This window comes from Pteropus medius, unplaced genomic scaffold, assembly GCF_902729225.1.
Source record: "Pteropus medius unplaced genomic scaffold, Ma_sr-lr_union100, whole genome shotgun sequence".
NCBI classification, from domain to species: domain Eukaryota; kingdom Metazoa; phylum Chordata; class Mammalia; order Chiroptera; family Pteropodidae; genus Pteropus; species Pteropus medius.
Window position 1 is genome coordinate 8,986,275 of NW_024349801.1, and position 17,524 is coordinate 9,003,798.

A 17,524-nucleotide genomic window follows, 5' to 3' on the forward strand; every position below is an offset into this window, starting at 1 on the left:
CAGAGTGAGGGCTGCATGCAAAAGACTGAATGTCGCTCTCAAAGCAGCAGAGAATCCGTAGCGCTGCCTCCTGAATGATCCTTAACTAAGGAGGTCCGGCCAGTGGGTGAACGCTCCATGTTAACCCGGCGGTGTCTACTTTCAGGGCTTGGACGCTCCAACTTAATATTTTCATAACATTTTTATATTATTATATGCCACACCCTGTGCCACATCCCCAAAGTAACGGCTGCCTTTTTTTAAGTCAACTAAATGATTGATCGGTTCCTACTATAGTCCACTTTATTTCCAGTACTGAAAATATAAGGCTGGGCTTTTCAATATGTATATTGTAATTTCTTGCTGTCATATGTTAAACATTTATAATGAAAAGTCAATAGCTGCAGTGGTATATTAATAGGAATCTTTCTAATGATATATTAAACAGAACAGAAGCATCCTAGCCTTGCTCCTTTGACGAGTCGTATGCTGTTTTTAAAACTCTTTGTACCATGTTTGTGTAGAACCATAGGTTATCGTGTTTAAAGTCGCCTAAAGCTTATGCAGCCGCTAACCCTTTTCCTTCCCCTTCCCGCCCCTTCCCAGTCACAAGATGTTGCAAAATCACATTGAACATGGCTCCTCGCCCTCGAAACGTCACCTCCACCATTGCTCCAGGAGAGAGCATCAGGGAGGCCGACTGGGAAGGGGAAATACTAAATGAATATTAAGCATCTGCTCCGTGTCAGGCATTTTGCACATTATCTGTTTGAAATGGACAGCACACTCAGTGACATGCATTCATCTCCCATTTAACAAGGTGGGGACGTAAGGCTTATAGAAGCCAAACAACATGCCTAGGTTTACACTGCTGGTAAGTGTCAAAGAAAATTCTATCTCAAATCCAACTTCAGTACCCAACTTCTGTCCATGGCAATCTACATCTCCAAGAGTAAACCTGAAAACCTAGGTGCAGCAGGTTTCGATCCCGTGTAAAATGTTGTACACACACTCCATCCTGTCTCTTCCACCGAATGAAGCTGCGGAGCTCAGTAGAATGCCTGGAGAAGCTGTGCGAAGACTCTGAAAGAAGCAGTAGAAGGCGGATTGGGGCCGAAGAGCAGAATTCAAAGGGCCACTGAAGCCGTGGTGAGTTTACGTCCTTTTACCTTCCTCTGCCCCACAGCCTGGGTGCAAGGCAGCTCCCAACACACAGATTGCTCAGAAGCCATGTAGCTGTGGCTTGGGGAGCAAGACAGGGGTGTCCCAGAGCTGAGCGAGTGGGGACATCCTCTATTTTGAAAAGTGCCTGTACTCTTTTTGAGCCCCAGTGCCCGGGCAATCATTGCACGGCAGTGACAGCGCAGTATCAGTGGTGGAAGCGGAGCTCTTCAAGCTGTTGCAGCTCGGAGGGAGATGAAGCTTTCTCTCTACTGGTCCCAGAAGGGTGCGGCGTCCCCATTGTTATTTTCCTCACCTCTCTTCCCACCAGTTGGCTGTGGATGCAGGTGCAGTTGTGGGAAAGCTGCAGCGGAACAGGGTAACAAAAGCCCCAGCTTTCTGGTGGGGGGACCAAAAAGGGAGCCCCAGGAAAATGGGAAGTATCAGGGAGGTTATATCCAGAGGCTTATATCCAGAATATATAAAGAACTCTAACTCAATAGCAAGAAAGCAAATAAACTAAAAAGGGCAAATGACTTGAGTAGATACCTCACCAAGTAGAAGGCAGATTAGCACATGAAAAGATATTCAATCGTTAGCAATTAATTAAACACAAATTCAAACCATAATGAGCTGTCACTATACTTGTATTAGAACGGCAAGGAAAAAATACAATACTAAGCGATGGCTGTTGGCAGAGGTCATCCAGAGAATGTGGCACCAGTTGACCCGTGAGCCGGACCTGGGCAATCGGAGAGTCCTCGCCCCCTTCCCTGTCCTTGGAATGTATGCTCTGCCCACCATTCCCACGGTGGGAGCCATTTTCAAGGGCAAAGCCTTGAGAGGGCAGTGTGTTGTTGAGACCACCCGGGCAGTATACCCGATGGAACCCAGTTAGGCCTCTGTAAACTTGTAAGATTCTGGCAGGTGAGGGTGAAGTTCTAGTCATCTTGTGGCCATTCAAGACAAGCCTCATATGTAAGTTCCCTTGCTAGTTAAACCTGCCACCTACCGATCTGGAGTGGCCTGCCTCTTTCTTCGGTCTCTCCTTGCCCTCCGTGTATGGGGACCAGTTTCAGATTTCACCCTGGGAACGCCTGTGGCTGTGAAGCAGCTGGAACTGTTGAATGTTTGTCGGTGGGAGTATAAAATGGCACAAGCTCTCTGGAAAACAATTTGGTAGCTTCTCATAAAGTTAAATACACACTTACCGACTGATGCGACAATCCCACTCCTATGCATTTATCCTAGAGAAATGAAGACTTAGTCCGCACGAAAACTGCACGTGAAGATTTATTGAAGCTCTACTCATAACTGCTAAAAGTAAGAAATAACCCAAATGTCCTTCGGTCGATGAATGGATAAACCAGATATGGTACCCTCAGCAGATAGAATACTCTCAGAAATGAAAAGGAATGAACTAGTGATACACGTTAACAGTTAGATGAATTTCACAGACATTATACTGAATAAGAGAAGCCAGTCTCAAAAGGTTATATTATATTCCATTCATGTGACAGTCTCAAAAAGATAGAATGATAGTAACAGAGACTAGGTCAGTGGTTGCCAGATGTTAAGGAATGGGGGTGGGGGTGGGGAGCTACAAAGATAGCAGGAAGAGTTTTGGGGGCAGGGTGATGGACCTGTTCTGTATCTTGAATATGGTAGTATTTACATGAATCTATGCACGTGCTGCAATGTATAGAACTACAGGCAAAAAAAAAAAAAAAAAGCCAATTTTACTATATGTTAAGCTAAAAAAATAAGTACAGCAATTATTTTTTAAAATATTTATTTTTAATTGCAAATGTGTTGCTGCACAATTCTCATCGCAAAAACAATACGATGCAGATAAAGTTTCGACACCACCTTGTCCAAAATTGCCAATCTCACTTGTGGGTAACCTCTCTTTACCAGTTCCTATATGTTTCTCTAAAGCAGCAGTCATTTCTAAAGTTTTAAATTTTATCTCAAAAGTTCAACTTTTTAACTGTAAAATAAGTGAAATTAAACCAGGAAAGACATCCCAAACATTTGAATATACGGAAAAAATTGGCACAAAGCAGGTGATAAGGCCGCTGTTATGACATCGTATGACACACAAACATGTGTCTGTGTTCATTAAGCTTATTTAAAAAATTATTTTCTATTACTTTCTACCACACTCACATCTCAACTCTGTCAGTGTTATGTTGCACTATTCATTTTACGTGACTTATTTCATTCCTTTTAAACCTTCCCATCTAAAATCTCCCACATCAATCATGGGCTATCACAAAATCAATCTTAAGGCAGATGTTATGAACAGACACTCAACAGATGCAAAATTACAACAGAAACAAATCACTCCTTGTTCTGCTAGTCCCCTCTGCTTTCTCTTGGTCTTTGTATCTTCAATATTCCCTGTGCCATCTTTCACCCGGTGACTCACTAAATGCACTGAGTTCCCATGTTTCTGGTTTTAAATCTGAGCTCCATTTCCCAGGTTCTGATTGTCCCTCTTGTTTGCCTGTGGGGGTCATTCCAGACTGAGCTGGCAATGGCACCCGTTTGGCATACCCTTGGGATATCCGCTATTGTTCAGCAAATTACCTCAATGAACCGATAATCTGCTAATAGAAAGCACAGCCTGGGCCCAGACTCAAGCCTCAGGCATCGTCCACCCTTTTTCCTGTCTTGCATATCCTCGTGCTGGACTGTTTTTCCATTCTGCTCCATCATAGATGGTATCTCTCTGCTGCCACTAACTCAACCATATTTTAATCACATTAGTTAGTTCAATTGTCAAGTGGCAAAAAATAGATTAGGAGCTTGAATAGTTGAGCTGATATGGTTATTTCATCATCAGTGGTTGTAATGGTTCAGTGACTGTAAAGGAGTCAGATTGAATATTTAGGATCCAGTCCATTGAATAGAAATTGACCTAAAACCGTCAGTTTGGTCTTTTGGTTAGAGCTAGACTCAGTCCTTATTTTTAAGCATTATCTTTCTCAGTAGGATCCCAGGGCCACTTTCTACGATCATATGTTACAATTTGTGTCCTAATTTACACCAGTTCTCTTAGATAAACACTGTCAGATAACAGCCATCATCACATCCACAGACATAATGATAATAAGTTGTACGGTTATCAGTGATATTTTCCTAGTTCCTTCAAATTCCTGTGCTATTCGCTATATTGATTTTATAACAACAACCCAAAGAGAGGCGGCCTTTATAAATGAATCTGTAAAGAGAGATGCTTCCTACATACATATTTAACCTCCGCGAAAGGAGACACATTCCTTCTCTTGTCTCCTACTGTTTCTCAGCACCCAGAACAAGAGCCGTATAGAGCAGGCACTCTCATTGGGAAAGGCAAAAAGTGTGGCAAAAATATATAGGTAGGATGCCAGGCAGTGTGATCTTTTAAAAATTCCCACAGCAATTCTGCGAAGTTCATGATTCTATCTCTATCATAGAGGTGGGAAAACAGAGGCTCAGAGTCAGGGCCACCACAAGCTCATATAGCGACTTCGTGCGAATAATACCCCTGGAAGATGCAGCTTCATGACGTGGATGGCAGGGTGTAGGTAGGGTTTCAGTCTTGCCCCTTCAGGTGAGAACTTTTTGCAGTTAGCAGCCTGTATAGCTGTACATGGTGACCCAGCTCAGGAAAAGTCAGGAATCTCACCCAAGGGCACAAATTAGAAATTAAGGTTTAACTGACTCTGAGGTTAATGTTCTTGCAATTTAAACAAACTACTTACTGGTAAATGAATAAAAATCATGTTTCTGTACACTGAGACTATTCAGCGACCCATTGTCTAAGACTTTCGATGATTGGATGTAACAAAATACACATAGCTGGTTTCTCCAAATTCAGCTCAGATTGCCTCTGATTGAGAACCTCTATATTTTTGCATGTTGTGGTCCACTTTAAATTCAACTTAATCAAGTTCCAAAAACATCCCCCTCCCCGCTGCCTCCCCTCCCCACACCAACACCACCTCTCTAGCTCCTGGCTTCAAGAGCCTTATTTGACAATACCCTTGCTTTACGCCACGGACAAGGCCCTGAAATATTGCCAGTGGCATCGGTGAAAGCCACAACAGTATTAGGAGAACTCAAACAGATTTTCTTTTAGTAGCGCAAATAGTCAACACTTTCCAAAAATATCTGCAGCTTTGGCTAATGCAGATTTATAACTAGTCTCCTAATAAAGCTTTATTTCCCCCAAGTTGTGGTGTTTGAAATTCACGTGATGCAATACTGTTAACTAATGTCGTAGTTTATTTCTATTTAAGGCATTATGCAGGGGAAACAGAAGAATAGCTTAACGGGAGTGATTCAGGATGATATTAAGTGTTAATCAAAGCACGATAAAGTAATAATGAGCTGAGTTTTCTGACCCAGGTTGCAGGTAAATTTTCCCTGAATCTCGCTCACCTCCTTGTTAATTTGTAAGCAGTGCCCCTCTGAAAAGCTCCTTCTGCCTCATTGAGATTTGGGTCCATGATTCACGATCTGTGCCTTCTGAGTTCTGTTTAGGGGATTGTATAGCCAAATGAGACACAATACCTCTATTTTATCAATAAATGGGCAAATGTCTGGCATAGACAGGCAAACTGTCTGACAGAAAACAAATCTAAAGAAATGCGCACATATGTTCACCGAAAGGCATACAGTGTAGTGTTCATAGGGGCATTTTTTGTAATAGCCCAAATCTGAAAATTGCACAAGAGCTATCAACAGTAGAAAGTGCTACTGAGTGCTCAGGCAAGGTTGGGGTTCAATATATCTTGTGTTCCTTGCCTCTCCTCGATATTTGCTAATTTTAGCTGATTACAAACGGACGGCCAAGCTGTCTCCTAGATGTTGTATTCCTGGAGTGCTCATGGGTGCTCCTTGCATCTATCCAAATGGCTTGTGAATATTAAGAAGCGCACTGCCTTCTGAGCTGTTGGTCAACTGGCAGAGTTGCAGAAGCCAACTCTGGTTGTAGATGAAGAAGCAGAGGCTTGGTTTTTCTGCTCTAAGACCTTGGGGAACTCCAAGAAGGGGAAACAATTATTATATCTTGCTCTGGGGCTGCTTTACTAAATGAAATGATGCAAAGGAAGCCTGGGAACAAAATAACTACTAGATAAATATTGGTAATTGGTTTTACTAGCTCTTAAAAGAGAAGAACAGCACATAATGAAAACATTCCACTTCTTGATATTTCCTCAAAAATTCAAATGGAAATCCATTTCTTTCATATCTTCGCTGGCTCCCTAGTGCTTATAGAATGCATTCCTTAGTAAACCATTTCAAACCTAACATGATTTGTTGTTGTTTTTTCCTTTCCTAGATCAGATATTGGCAAACGATGCCCCACCCCACCTGTTTTGGTAAATAAAGTTTTGTTGTAACCCAGTAGTTTCTATTTGTTTACATATCGATAACCTGTGGCTGCTTTTGCACTTCTGGTAGCAAGGGAGAGAGTAGTTGTGACAGGCGGCATGGTTCGCAAACCCTAAAGTATTTACCTCTAGTCCTTTACAGCAAATATTCGCTGATCCCTTTTGAACCTCATCTTCCCTCCAGGTCTCATCCCAAGGAGGGTTTGCTGCAGCCCTCCCGGATGAGTATTTCTTTCCTGCCTCCAGCTTTCGCCTCACATGGTTCCTTCCACTTATAGTTCCCTTTTCTACTGTCTTTTTTTCAAAAATTATTTTTCCAGCTCTATTGAGATATAATGACATATAACATTGTGTAAATTTAAGGTGTACTACGTGATGATTTGATACCCATATGTATTTTTAAATGATGACCACTATAAGGTTAGTTACACATCCATCACCTCACATAGCTACATTTTGTATGTGTGTGGTGACAACATTTATGATTGACTGTTTTAGCGACTTTCAAATATATATGCAGTGTTGTTAATTGTACTTTAGATCCCTAGAAGTTATTCATCTTATCACTGGAAATTTGTACCCTTTTACTTCTCTCCACCAGCCTCTGGCAAACACCATTCTTTCTGTTTTTATGAGTGTGACTCTTTATAGATTCCACATGTAAGTGATATCATACAGTATTTGTCTTTTTCTGTATGACTTATTTCACTTAGCATAATGCCCTCAAGGTCCATTCATGTTGTCACAAATGGCAGAATTACTTCTTTTTTATGTCCAAATAATAATATTTCATGGTATACATGTATATCACATTCTCTTTATCCATTTATTCATCGATGGACACTTAGACTGTTTCTATATATATCTGAGCTATCACGAGTAATGCCGCAACAAATGGGTACAGATATTGAGATACTGATTTCATTTCCTTTGAATATATACTCAGAACTGGGATCGTGAGATCATATGCTAGTTCTATTTAAAGTATTTTGAGAAATATACATAGTCTTTTTCATTGCGGCTGTACCAAATTGCATTTCCACGAACAGTGCACAGGAGTTCGCTTCTCCACGTCCTCACCAAAACTTATTGCTTGTCTTTTTGATGACAGCCATTCCAACAGGTGTGAGGTGACATCTCACTGTGTTTTTGATTTGAATTTCTATGATAATTAGTGATGTTAAGTATCTTTTCATGTACCTTTTGGCCATTTGTATGTCTTTTTTGGGGGGAAAAAATGTCTATTAGTGTCTTCTGCCCACTTTTTAATCAGATTATTTGTTTTATTGCATTTGAGTTATATGAGTTTCTTATATATTTTGGATATTAACTTCTTGTTTGATAAATGGCTCACAAATATTTTCTTCCATTCTGTAGGTTGCCTCTTCATTTTGTTGATTGTTTCTTTTGCTATACAGAAGCTTTTGAGTTTGTTTGAGTCTCACTTGTTTATTTTTGCTTTTATTGCTATACTTTTAGAGTCATAACCCCAAGATTGTTGCCAAGACCAATGTCAAGGAGCTTTTCTCCTATGTGTTTTAGGAGTTTTACAGTTTCAGGTCTTATTGTGAAGTCTTTAATTCAGCTGAAGTCAATTTTTGTGCGTGGTGTAAGATAGAGGTCCAATTTCCTTCTTTCGCATGTGAATTCCCAGTTCTCCCAATACCATTTATTGAAAAGACTATCCTTTCCCCACTGTATATTCTTGGCTTCCATGTTAAATATTAGTTGACTGTATATTCATGGGTTTATTTTTAGGCTCTTGATTCTGTTCCATTAATCTATGTGTCTGTTTTTATGCCAGTACTATACTGTTTTAGTTACTATAGCTGGATAATGCAGTTTGAAATCCTGAAGTGTGATGCCTCCAGTTTTGTTCTTGCTTTGGTTATTCTGGATCTTTGTGGTTCCATACAAATTTTAGGATTGTTTTTTCTATTTCTGTGAAAAATGCCATTGGAATTTTGATAGGGATTGTCTTGAATCTGTAGATGGCTTTGGTAATGGCCAGGGTAATGCTGGCCTCATAAAATTAGTTTGGAAGTGTTACTTCTAGAAAAGTTCTAGAAAGTTTGGCATCAGTTCTTTAAATGTTTGGTAAAATTCAGTGGAAACATGTGGTCCTGGCTTTCTTGTGCTGGGAGGTTTTTGATTACTACTTCAGTCTCCTTAGTTGTTTGTTCAGGTTTTCTATTTCTTCATGATTCAGTCTTGATATGTTGTGTGTTTCTAGGAATTTCCCCATTTTTTTCAAGATTATTTAATTTGTTGTTGTATAATTGTTCATATTAGTCCCTTATGATCCTTTGTATATTTCTGTGGTGTCAGTTGTATTACATCTTTCAATTTACAATTTTGTTTATTCGAGTCCTCTTTTTCTTTGTTAGTTTAGCTAGAAATTTGTCAAAGTTATCTTTTTTTAAAAAAAACAACTTCGTCGTGTTGCTTTTTAAAATTCTTTCTTGTCTCTATATCATTTATTTCTGCTCCAATCATTATTATTTTCATCCTTCTGCTAAGTTTGGGTTTAGTTTTTTTTTTTTTTCCCCTAATTCCTTGAGGTATAAAGATAGGTTGTTTGAGATCTTTCTTTTAATGTGGGCTTTTATTGCTACAAACTTTTCTCTTAGAACTGTTCTTGTCCTATAGGTTTTTGTATGTTCTATTTTCATTTTTGTTTATCTTCAGATACTTTCTGATTCCTTTTTTGATTTTTTTCTTTGACCATTCAAGAGTACGTTGTTTTATTTTCACATATTTGTGAATATTTCCATTTTCCTCCTGTTATTGATTTCTAGTTTCATATAGTATAGTCATGCATGTTTGAAAGGAATGTGTATTCTGGTACTGTTGGATGGAATATTCTGTATGTCTGTAAGTCCATTTGGCCTATAGTGTTATTCAGGTTTAATTTTCTGTCTGGATTATCCAATATCAAAAGTGTGGTATTAAAGCCCTCTACTATTATTGTATTACAGTCTATTTCTCTTTTCGGTTCTATTAATATTTGCTTTAAATATTTAAGTGTTCTCTATTGTAAATATATATTTACAAATGTTACACTCTCTTGATGAATTGACTGCTTTATCACTATATAGTGACTTTTTTTGGTTACTTCTGACTGATTTTGACTGAAGGTCAATTTTATCAGATGTTAGAATAGCAACTCCTACTCTCTTTGGTTACCATTTGCATGAAATTTACGCCCCCCACCCCATTCTTTCACTTTTAGACTGCGTATGTTTTTAGAGCTAAAATGATTCCCTTGTAGGCAGCATATCGTTGGTTCTCTGTGTCTTTCGTTGACACATGGAGACAATCCATTTAGGTTTAAACTATCGATAGGCCTTACTACTAACATATTGTCGTTTTCTGAAAATTTTTTTAGTTCCTTTGTTCCTTTTCTCCTCTGTGATTTATTTTTTGTAATGGTATATTTTAATTCTTTTTCTCTATATTTTCCTATTTACTATTGGATTTTGCTTTGTGGTTACCATGAGGCTTACATAAAACATCTTACAGATGTCAGTCTGTTAACTTCAATTGCACACAAAATCTCTATGCTCTTACCTCTTCTTCCACCACGATCGATTCTACTGATGTCACACTTTGTCTTTTTCTATCGTATATCCACTAAGAAATTATTGTCGCTATCGTTATTTTTAATATCATTGTTTATTAAGCTTTTATACTAGAGATAAACTTTTATACTAGAGATTTACATACCACCATCACAGCATTTGGGTAGTTTGAATTTGATTATATATTTACCTTTACCAGTGAGTATTATACTTTTACATGCTTTCATGTTGTTATGCAGCACCTTTTCACTTCTACTTGAAGAACTAATTCCTTTAGCGTTTCTTATAAGGCAGGTCGTGTGGTGATACCCTCCCTTAGCTTTTGCTTGTTTGGGAATGTCTTTTGTTTCTCCATCATTTCTGAAGAACACTTTCGCCAGGTATAGTATTATTTGGCTGCTGTTTTGGAATGGGTACCCTCCTCAAGGGCAAGGAACCTGGAAGCTTTGCCCAGAATATGTCTTTCATTTATATCGGTGAGATGAATGAATGAATGCATGCATGCATGCATGCATGCACATAGGACTCAACCAACTCATGAAGATCCAGCCCTAAAATCCAGGACTCAGATATCAAGAGACCTTCTGCTTTTAGAAATCATCTTCAGATTGATGATTCCTGCTGTGGCTTCTGGCTCACTACCCCAGGCAGCAGGCAACAGGAGTGATTGGATTGGTAGAGAAGAGATTTTCACTGGGGGTTGTAAAAGTCACACTCCCTAATGAGAAACAACGTGGGGACTAGATCCAGGAAATCAGCCCAGTTGGTAACACCCTTGTAAAAGAGACTGATAAATAAATAAGCGAGCCATCCAGCTTTTTTTCTCCTCAGCAAATGAGATGAAACAGCTGGCCTTGGAAGGAGGCCCTGTGCTTTGTTAACTGGAAACAGATTAGCAAACTCAATCGGCTGACCGGTTTTTCAGTCTGTGGCCTTACAACATTTGAAAAAGGGAATTTTTTGTTAAAAGTTTCTCTGGCAAAGGCCAGGCAGCAAATGACACTAGCCTGGCCTGAATGTTGTTTCATGCTGGTGGGTAAAAATACTTTTTCTTTGTTGATTCTCATCTTTAACTTTCCAATGGGTCTTTGACAAAAACCTCAGGGAATTCTATAGAGTGCATGTTGTCAGTATTTTAATCAGCTTCAGCTGTCAAAACTCTTGTAACCCGCCTCTTCTATTTAAAATGTGTCTTCTAGGCATAAAATAATTAAAGGTGCGGGGCCATACAGTAGGCTCAGAGCCATTGCAATGTGACAAAACCCTATGGATGAAAGGTATTATTTCAGGAAGTTTTAAATATAAATTTTGTTTTGTCAGAAGGCTGCGGGGCACACATTTTCTATACTGTCAAGCTTGATAGTAACAATATTTATATTTCAAATAAAAAGATTAAATTGCAGTCTTACGTGTTTCTGCTTTTCGTCAAATTTTTTTTACTAGTTTATCATAGTGCTGTATTCTCAGTATGTCATCATCCCCCTTTTTTTTTTTGCTGATAATACTTTTATTTTATTGAAATATTTTGTCTTTTACTGTCAATCTCAGGGTTGAAGCAATGAAGATACCTGTACAACTTGGGTTTGGTTGTTTTACAAACATCTTGTTTTACATCTTGTTGAAGGTTTTGTGAAGGAAATGCAAAACAACCAAAGCAATCCAAATATAATAAACACACTCAGAGCAATGTGTTTAGCACGTGCGCTGGAGAAAGCTTTGAGCTCTTCACCTGGGGCCACGGGTATGCTTTTTCATCTTGGAGTTGGAAAACAAACAGGGAACAGGCAAGGCCAGTGAGCCCCAGGAAGGAGCATCTGCTGTGCATGGCTGTGCTGGCTGCTCTGTGTCAGAGCTTGTTAGCTGCTCCTGCTCCAGTGTCTCCAAAGGGGCCAAGGCAGCCAGGGGAGCTTTCCGAGCCACAGGAGCTGATGAGTTTCTGAGTTTCCAGGCTGGCTCAGTGTCAACCCTTCAATATCACACTTGACAGAGCTGTTAGGGAGAAATGTGCAGAGTGAATGTCCCTCACACCTGTTGCCCAGGAGCCTGACTGTGTCTGGAGGCTCTGGGCTTGTGCGTATGTAAATGAAGGGAGCCTCCTTGCTTTCAGAGGTGGCTTTCTCTTTCGGAATGGCTGCTTCCTCTTCTTCCCACTTAGCACTTGCTCTGCTGAGGAAGAGTCAACTGGTTGGTCAGAACTCTCCTCCCCACCCTTGAGTTGGACCTTCTTAAGTCAACTAGGCCCAAGGGAAGTACCCTCATTTCTGAGATGACAAATCACATATGTACAGTATGTAATTTCTCACTCCATGCCTGTGGCAGACATCACTAATTAATCTCAGTACTTCAACGCTTACTAGCTGCATTTCAGAATCCCTTTCACTGTAGTTCCCCTAGGCAGTCACAACCAAGCAATCAGGTGACAGGCCATTTTTGCCTCGCTAGTTCCCTCTTCAGGACAGAGGAGCACCAGTCCAGGCACATATGTCCCTGGCCATCTCATGACCCAAGCGACAGTGATTTTCATGTTGCGGTCCACAGCCCCAACTATATTACATTTTAACCACTTCAATTTCTAAAGTCCTTCTGTATCCTGACTTTACATGGCAGCTTAGAGATCTCTAAAGCCCCAAAGTGAAAGCTGCAAGGCATAGAGTCACTTGTGCCACATTCTATAGGTGAAAGGGAAAGATGGGAGAAGCCCAGATTCAGCATGGTGGGTGACTGCACGAGGTCGTGAATACTGGCAGGAGAGTTTCATCGAAGGCTGTCCTTAGAGTCTGGCTATCACAAGATTGCTCACCAATCTGGATTATAACACTTGACTCATATAGAAGGATTTTCTACTCCATCGTTTCAAAAGGGATCATTTTGTTTTTGAGTGAAAACTCATACTTCTTTGCATAACTGTCAAGTGCTCTCACAATCTAACCTCAGTTTTGCCAGTGACGAGCTGCCATGCTCTTCCAGTATATGAAATTATGTCTGTGAAATCCTTATTTTCTTCAATGTTCTCATCTTCACCCACCCCATGTGATCACTTAGTTATTCTGAAATATCCAGTTCCAGTGACCCTTACTGTCTGCCCCCTAGCAAAGCCAGAATGAGTTATTTTCTCCCCTGGGTTCTTATAAGACCGTGGAATGGAGGAGGAGACAGAGGAGAAGGAAAAAGGAAAAAGGAAATGGAGGAAGAGTCATTTCTGTGAGTCATGGGCAAGAAGGAAGGCCCAGTGGTTTGAAACAATAATCAGATGAGCACAGACTTAAAGATTCTGAAAATATTTTTCCCAGTGTGTATACACATGTAGTCACAAGCACACACACACACTGACGTTAAAATGACAGAAGCTGAATCAGACCTTATTCTTGACTCCCCCCTCACCATGTCTAAACTACACTGCCTACCTAGAAACCTATAGAGCATATCCCCTCACTTAAACTTAGACCACGATATCATTTTCCAGAATACAAAGGCTGTCTGTCATGTGCATGTCATATGTCAACCCACACATGCAAAGGGCAGGTTAGAAGCCTGTCTTTTTTTCTCTTTATGCCTTACAGTATTCACTGCTAAAGAACAGTTTACACAAAAGCAAAGGGGGGCGGGGGGTGGTGAGTGGTTAAAAAGAAAGATACAGAGAGGTCTTGTGGAAGTCAAGGAGAGGAAGGGGAAGTAAACCTCACAGGGATGTAACTGGGACCAGAATATCGTCAATGGAAGCAAAGAAGTCCCCACGTCCTGGGGTTGCGTTAGCTTTTGTGTCTACTTCTATACAGATTTCTTTCCGTTTTTTCTCTCTTTCATTTGTTGCACACCAGACTTCTTCGCCTCATGACACGTGGTCCAAACACGACCATAACACGGAAAAGTTTACATTCTCTATGGCCACAACTTAATACTCGGTATTTCTGTGTCCTGGTTCCATATTCCCAAGGGGGAGAATCTGATTGGTTCAGCCAGCCACCAAATATTTCTTTCTGGGACAAGTGACCATTTTTGGTCCAAAGGGACATGACCACTATGGTTGGGAATGGAGACTTTCCTTGTCACCATGTGGTTTTAGAGGCTCCTTCATATATGTCGTGGGGGAGATATTCTCAGATAAAGGGTTGTGGGATGGATGGGGAAAGAGCCAGAAGTGCTTACTAAGCCTTATAATTCCCATTTTGTACATAAAAAAAAGGAATTTCAGAGATTTTATTTTTGAAGAAATAGACTCTTTGTCACACCTTACTTTAGAACAGAGACCGTTTTAATAGGCTGCAACTCAGTATCAACTTAAGCCCAACTTCTACATGATCTAGTCATTAGTTCCAAATACCAGCTATTTTTCTTTTTCTTTTTCTTTTTCTTTTTTTTTGTTTTAATAACAGAGGGGACCATCATTATGACACAGTCCATAGCTCTCTTACTTTAGGCTTGGCAGGTCAACGACATGCCTTGTATGTAACATAAAAGAAAAGGCACTCCCTAAAACCCATGCGGGAGCATCGCTAACCTATGGTTTCATAACCAGATATTCGTAAGGATAGAAGTCACTAAAAAACAGTTATTGTTTTTCTAAGAGGTGATTGATAGTTTTTGAATAGGTGACTAATAGACCTGAAATTATTGCAAAGGAGGATTTAGTTACCGAGAGCCAAAGAGTCATTCTTAAGCTTAAGCAGTGACGTGTCACAGGGTGACTTTCAAAGTTTTACTCCATTTAGGAAAGTATGACAGAGCCCATTATATAGTTCACCTCAATCTTTAAAATGACTTTCAAGGCTTCAGTGAGAAACTTAAATAGTCTCAGTTGTAAAAAGAGAACAGAAAAAAAGAAAAAAAAAAAGAAAGAAAAGAAAAAAAGAAAAGAACAAAACCAAAAACAAAACAAAGCAAAACCAATGTTCTAATTGTGTGAAATCATAGAGTAGGGATTTCTGTGAATATCATTCTCCAAAGAAAAAGATATAAGGGACTCACCGAAGCACAGAAAAGAGATGATTTTTTTTTTTCTTACTGGGTTATGAGTTTATTACAGAAGGACAGAATCCAGGGACTGCCAGACAGAAGAGTCGCATGGGCACGGTGTGGGGAGAGGGCGCAGGGCTCCGTGTTCTCTGAACATGCTGCTCTCCCCAGATCTCCATGTGTTCCCCAACCCAGAAGCTCGAGACTGTTTCAAAAGCCATAGCCAAACTATTTAAAAGGATCAGAAAAATATACTAACAGGCTCCTAGGAAGCAAGTTAACAACCACCTGTAGGAGGCCTGGTCTGAATATTTATCTAAATTGCAAGTCATCCCTAAATGAGTTTCCCAGGACCTGCCTGAAAGGGGAGGCTTTCTGAGTTGGATGCTACCTGAATTGAAAACACAAAAATGGCACAAGCTCAAGGAAGAAGGTACTACTAAAGTCATGCTTAAAGGAGGCATTTCTCTTTCTATTAGGGGCAAATAGGACAAATAATGCCGACAATGTGGGGATTTATCATAGAAAGTGGAGATTCAGTCCTTTGTTGGGGAGAGAGAATCAACAGGGAAGAATGAGGTTGGGAACACATGCTCGTATCCAACTCTGCCATGAATTGTTATTGACAATACCAGCAAATTAATCAGGAAGCTGCTGGTTTGATGCTAAGGAAGCTGTCACTTTCTCTGCTGAGACTGACATGCCTCATGACATCAGTATAATTGATGTCTGTTCAATAATACCCAGATCTGTCCCAGAATCTGTGCAGGAACATCTGATAGTTACATCAAACTTAAAAGTGAAATGCTAGGAAGGAGAGTGTCCAGATGGACACAGATGTTCTCAGACAAAATAAGATTTAAAAAAAAATATTCGAAGCTGTTTAACAGATGCCATATTCAACAAAGGAATGGTTCATGGTGCACGTGCTGGTTTTGAAGAAATATCTGGGCTGGGCTGCCTGGGAACAAGGCCCCTCACGATCCCAAGAGTCATTTACCTTAGCCCTGGCTTAAGTTTGCATGTGACCAACATGGCTTCCTCTAGGGGACGGGCGCCTTTCTTCTCGACCCATCCATGAGCATTCGTTTTACATGAGCGGTCTCCTTTTAGCTTCAGTCATTAAGTCACCTCAAAGGATACTGAGCAGCCAAAGGGCCAGATCTTTGCCCCCACACTGAAGTTCTTGATTTCTGATCTAAAATCAAAGATAACTGCAGCAGGTGGGAACATGTCAAGTGGCACCAGAGAACAAGTACTCTGTCCAGTAGATGTGTGAACAAAGGCTATGGAATTGCCGAGAAGGGAGGGAGTGATTGCGCTGTGGTCAGGAAAGCTGCATAGAGGAAAAGGCCTGAGCAGGGTTCGTTTTGGATAGAGGTTGACAAAGTCAAGGCCCATGGGCCACACTTGACCCGCCACTCTAGTTTTTATAGTTAAAGTTATGTATAGTGGAATATTATTCAGCCATACAGAAGAAAGAAATCCTGCCACGTTTGACAGCATGGATGAACCTTTAGGACATTATGCAGAATGAAATGAGGCAGACACAGAAACGATCTCAGCTCACAGAATCAGAGAGTAGAATGGTGGTTGTTGCCAGGGGTGGGGGAAGTGGGGTATGTGGGAAGATATTGGTCAAAGGGAACAAGCTTTCAGTTATAAGATGAGTAACTAACTCACCATGTACAGCATGGTAACTATAGTTAATAACACCGTGTTTTGTAGGTGAAATCTGCTAACAGAGTAGATCTTATAGGTTCTCAAAAAAAAAAAAAAGAAAAGATAACTATGTGAGGAGGTGATAGATGTGTTAATTGGCTTGACTGTGGAAAGGACTTCACAGTGTATACATGTATAAAATCATCACGCTGTACACCTTAAATACTTATAGTTTTTGTTTAGCAATTATACCTCAGTGAAGCTGGGAAAAAATAAAATTTAGATTCCTAGTCTGCATGTCAGACCTACAGAATAAAAAGTTTCATCGGAACATAGCCACGCTGTCATTTATGTAATGTCTCTCACTGCTTTTGCACACAGTAGAAGAGGTGAGTAGTTGTGACAGTAGTCATGACCCACAAAACCTAAAATATTTACTATCTGGACCTTTACAGAAAACATTTACAGAAACCTCTGTCAGGAAGACCTTTCTCCATCCGAAAGATACCGATTTCCATATCATTACATCTTTCAATTCATTCACTTATCCATCCTTCAACAAAAATGCATTAAGTTCCTCCTCTTCCCCCACCCAGTGCATTATTTATTTTTTCCTTTTTACTGCTTGCAGAGATGAAGAAAACTTAGTCTGTCATCAGAAAGCATGACGAGTGAAGTAATTTGTATCCAGTACAGTAGACTTGGCTTCGTTACCATTGTTCTCGTGGTGAGGATGGTGAATGCTAGTATTGGTAACAGCTCACATTTTTTGGGCTCCTGTTAGATATGGCAAACTGAGTGGTA

The 17,524-nt window shown here is 40.1% G+C and overlaps 1 long non-coding RNA gene across 1 annotated transcript in view; it reads left to right on the forward strand.

The window, feature by feature from the left end:
• LOC120622991 (uncharacterized) overlaps positions 1 to 17,524 on the forward strand; it is a 150,722-nt gene that overhangs the window by 120,628 nt on the left and 12,570 nt on the right. The window lies entirely within an intron of this gene.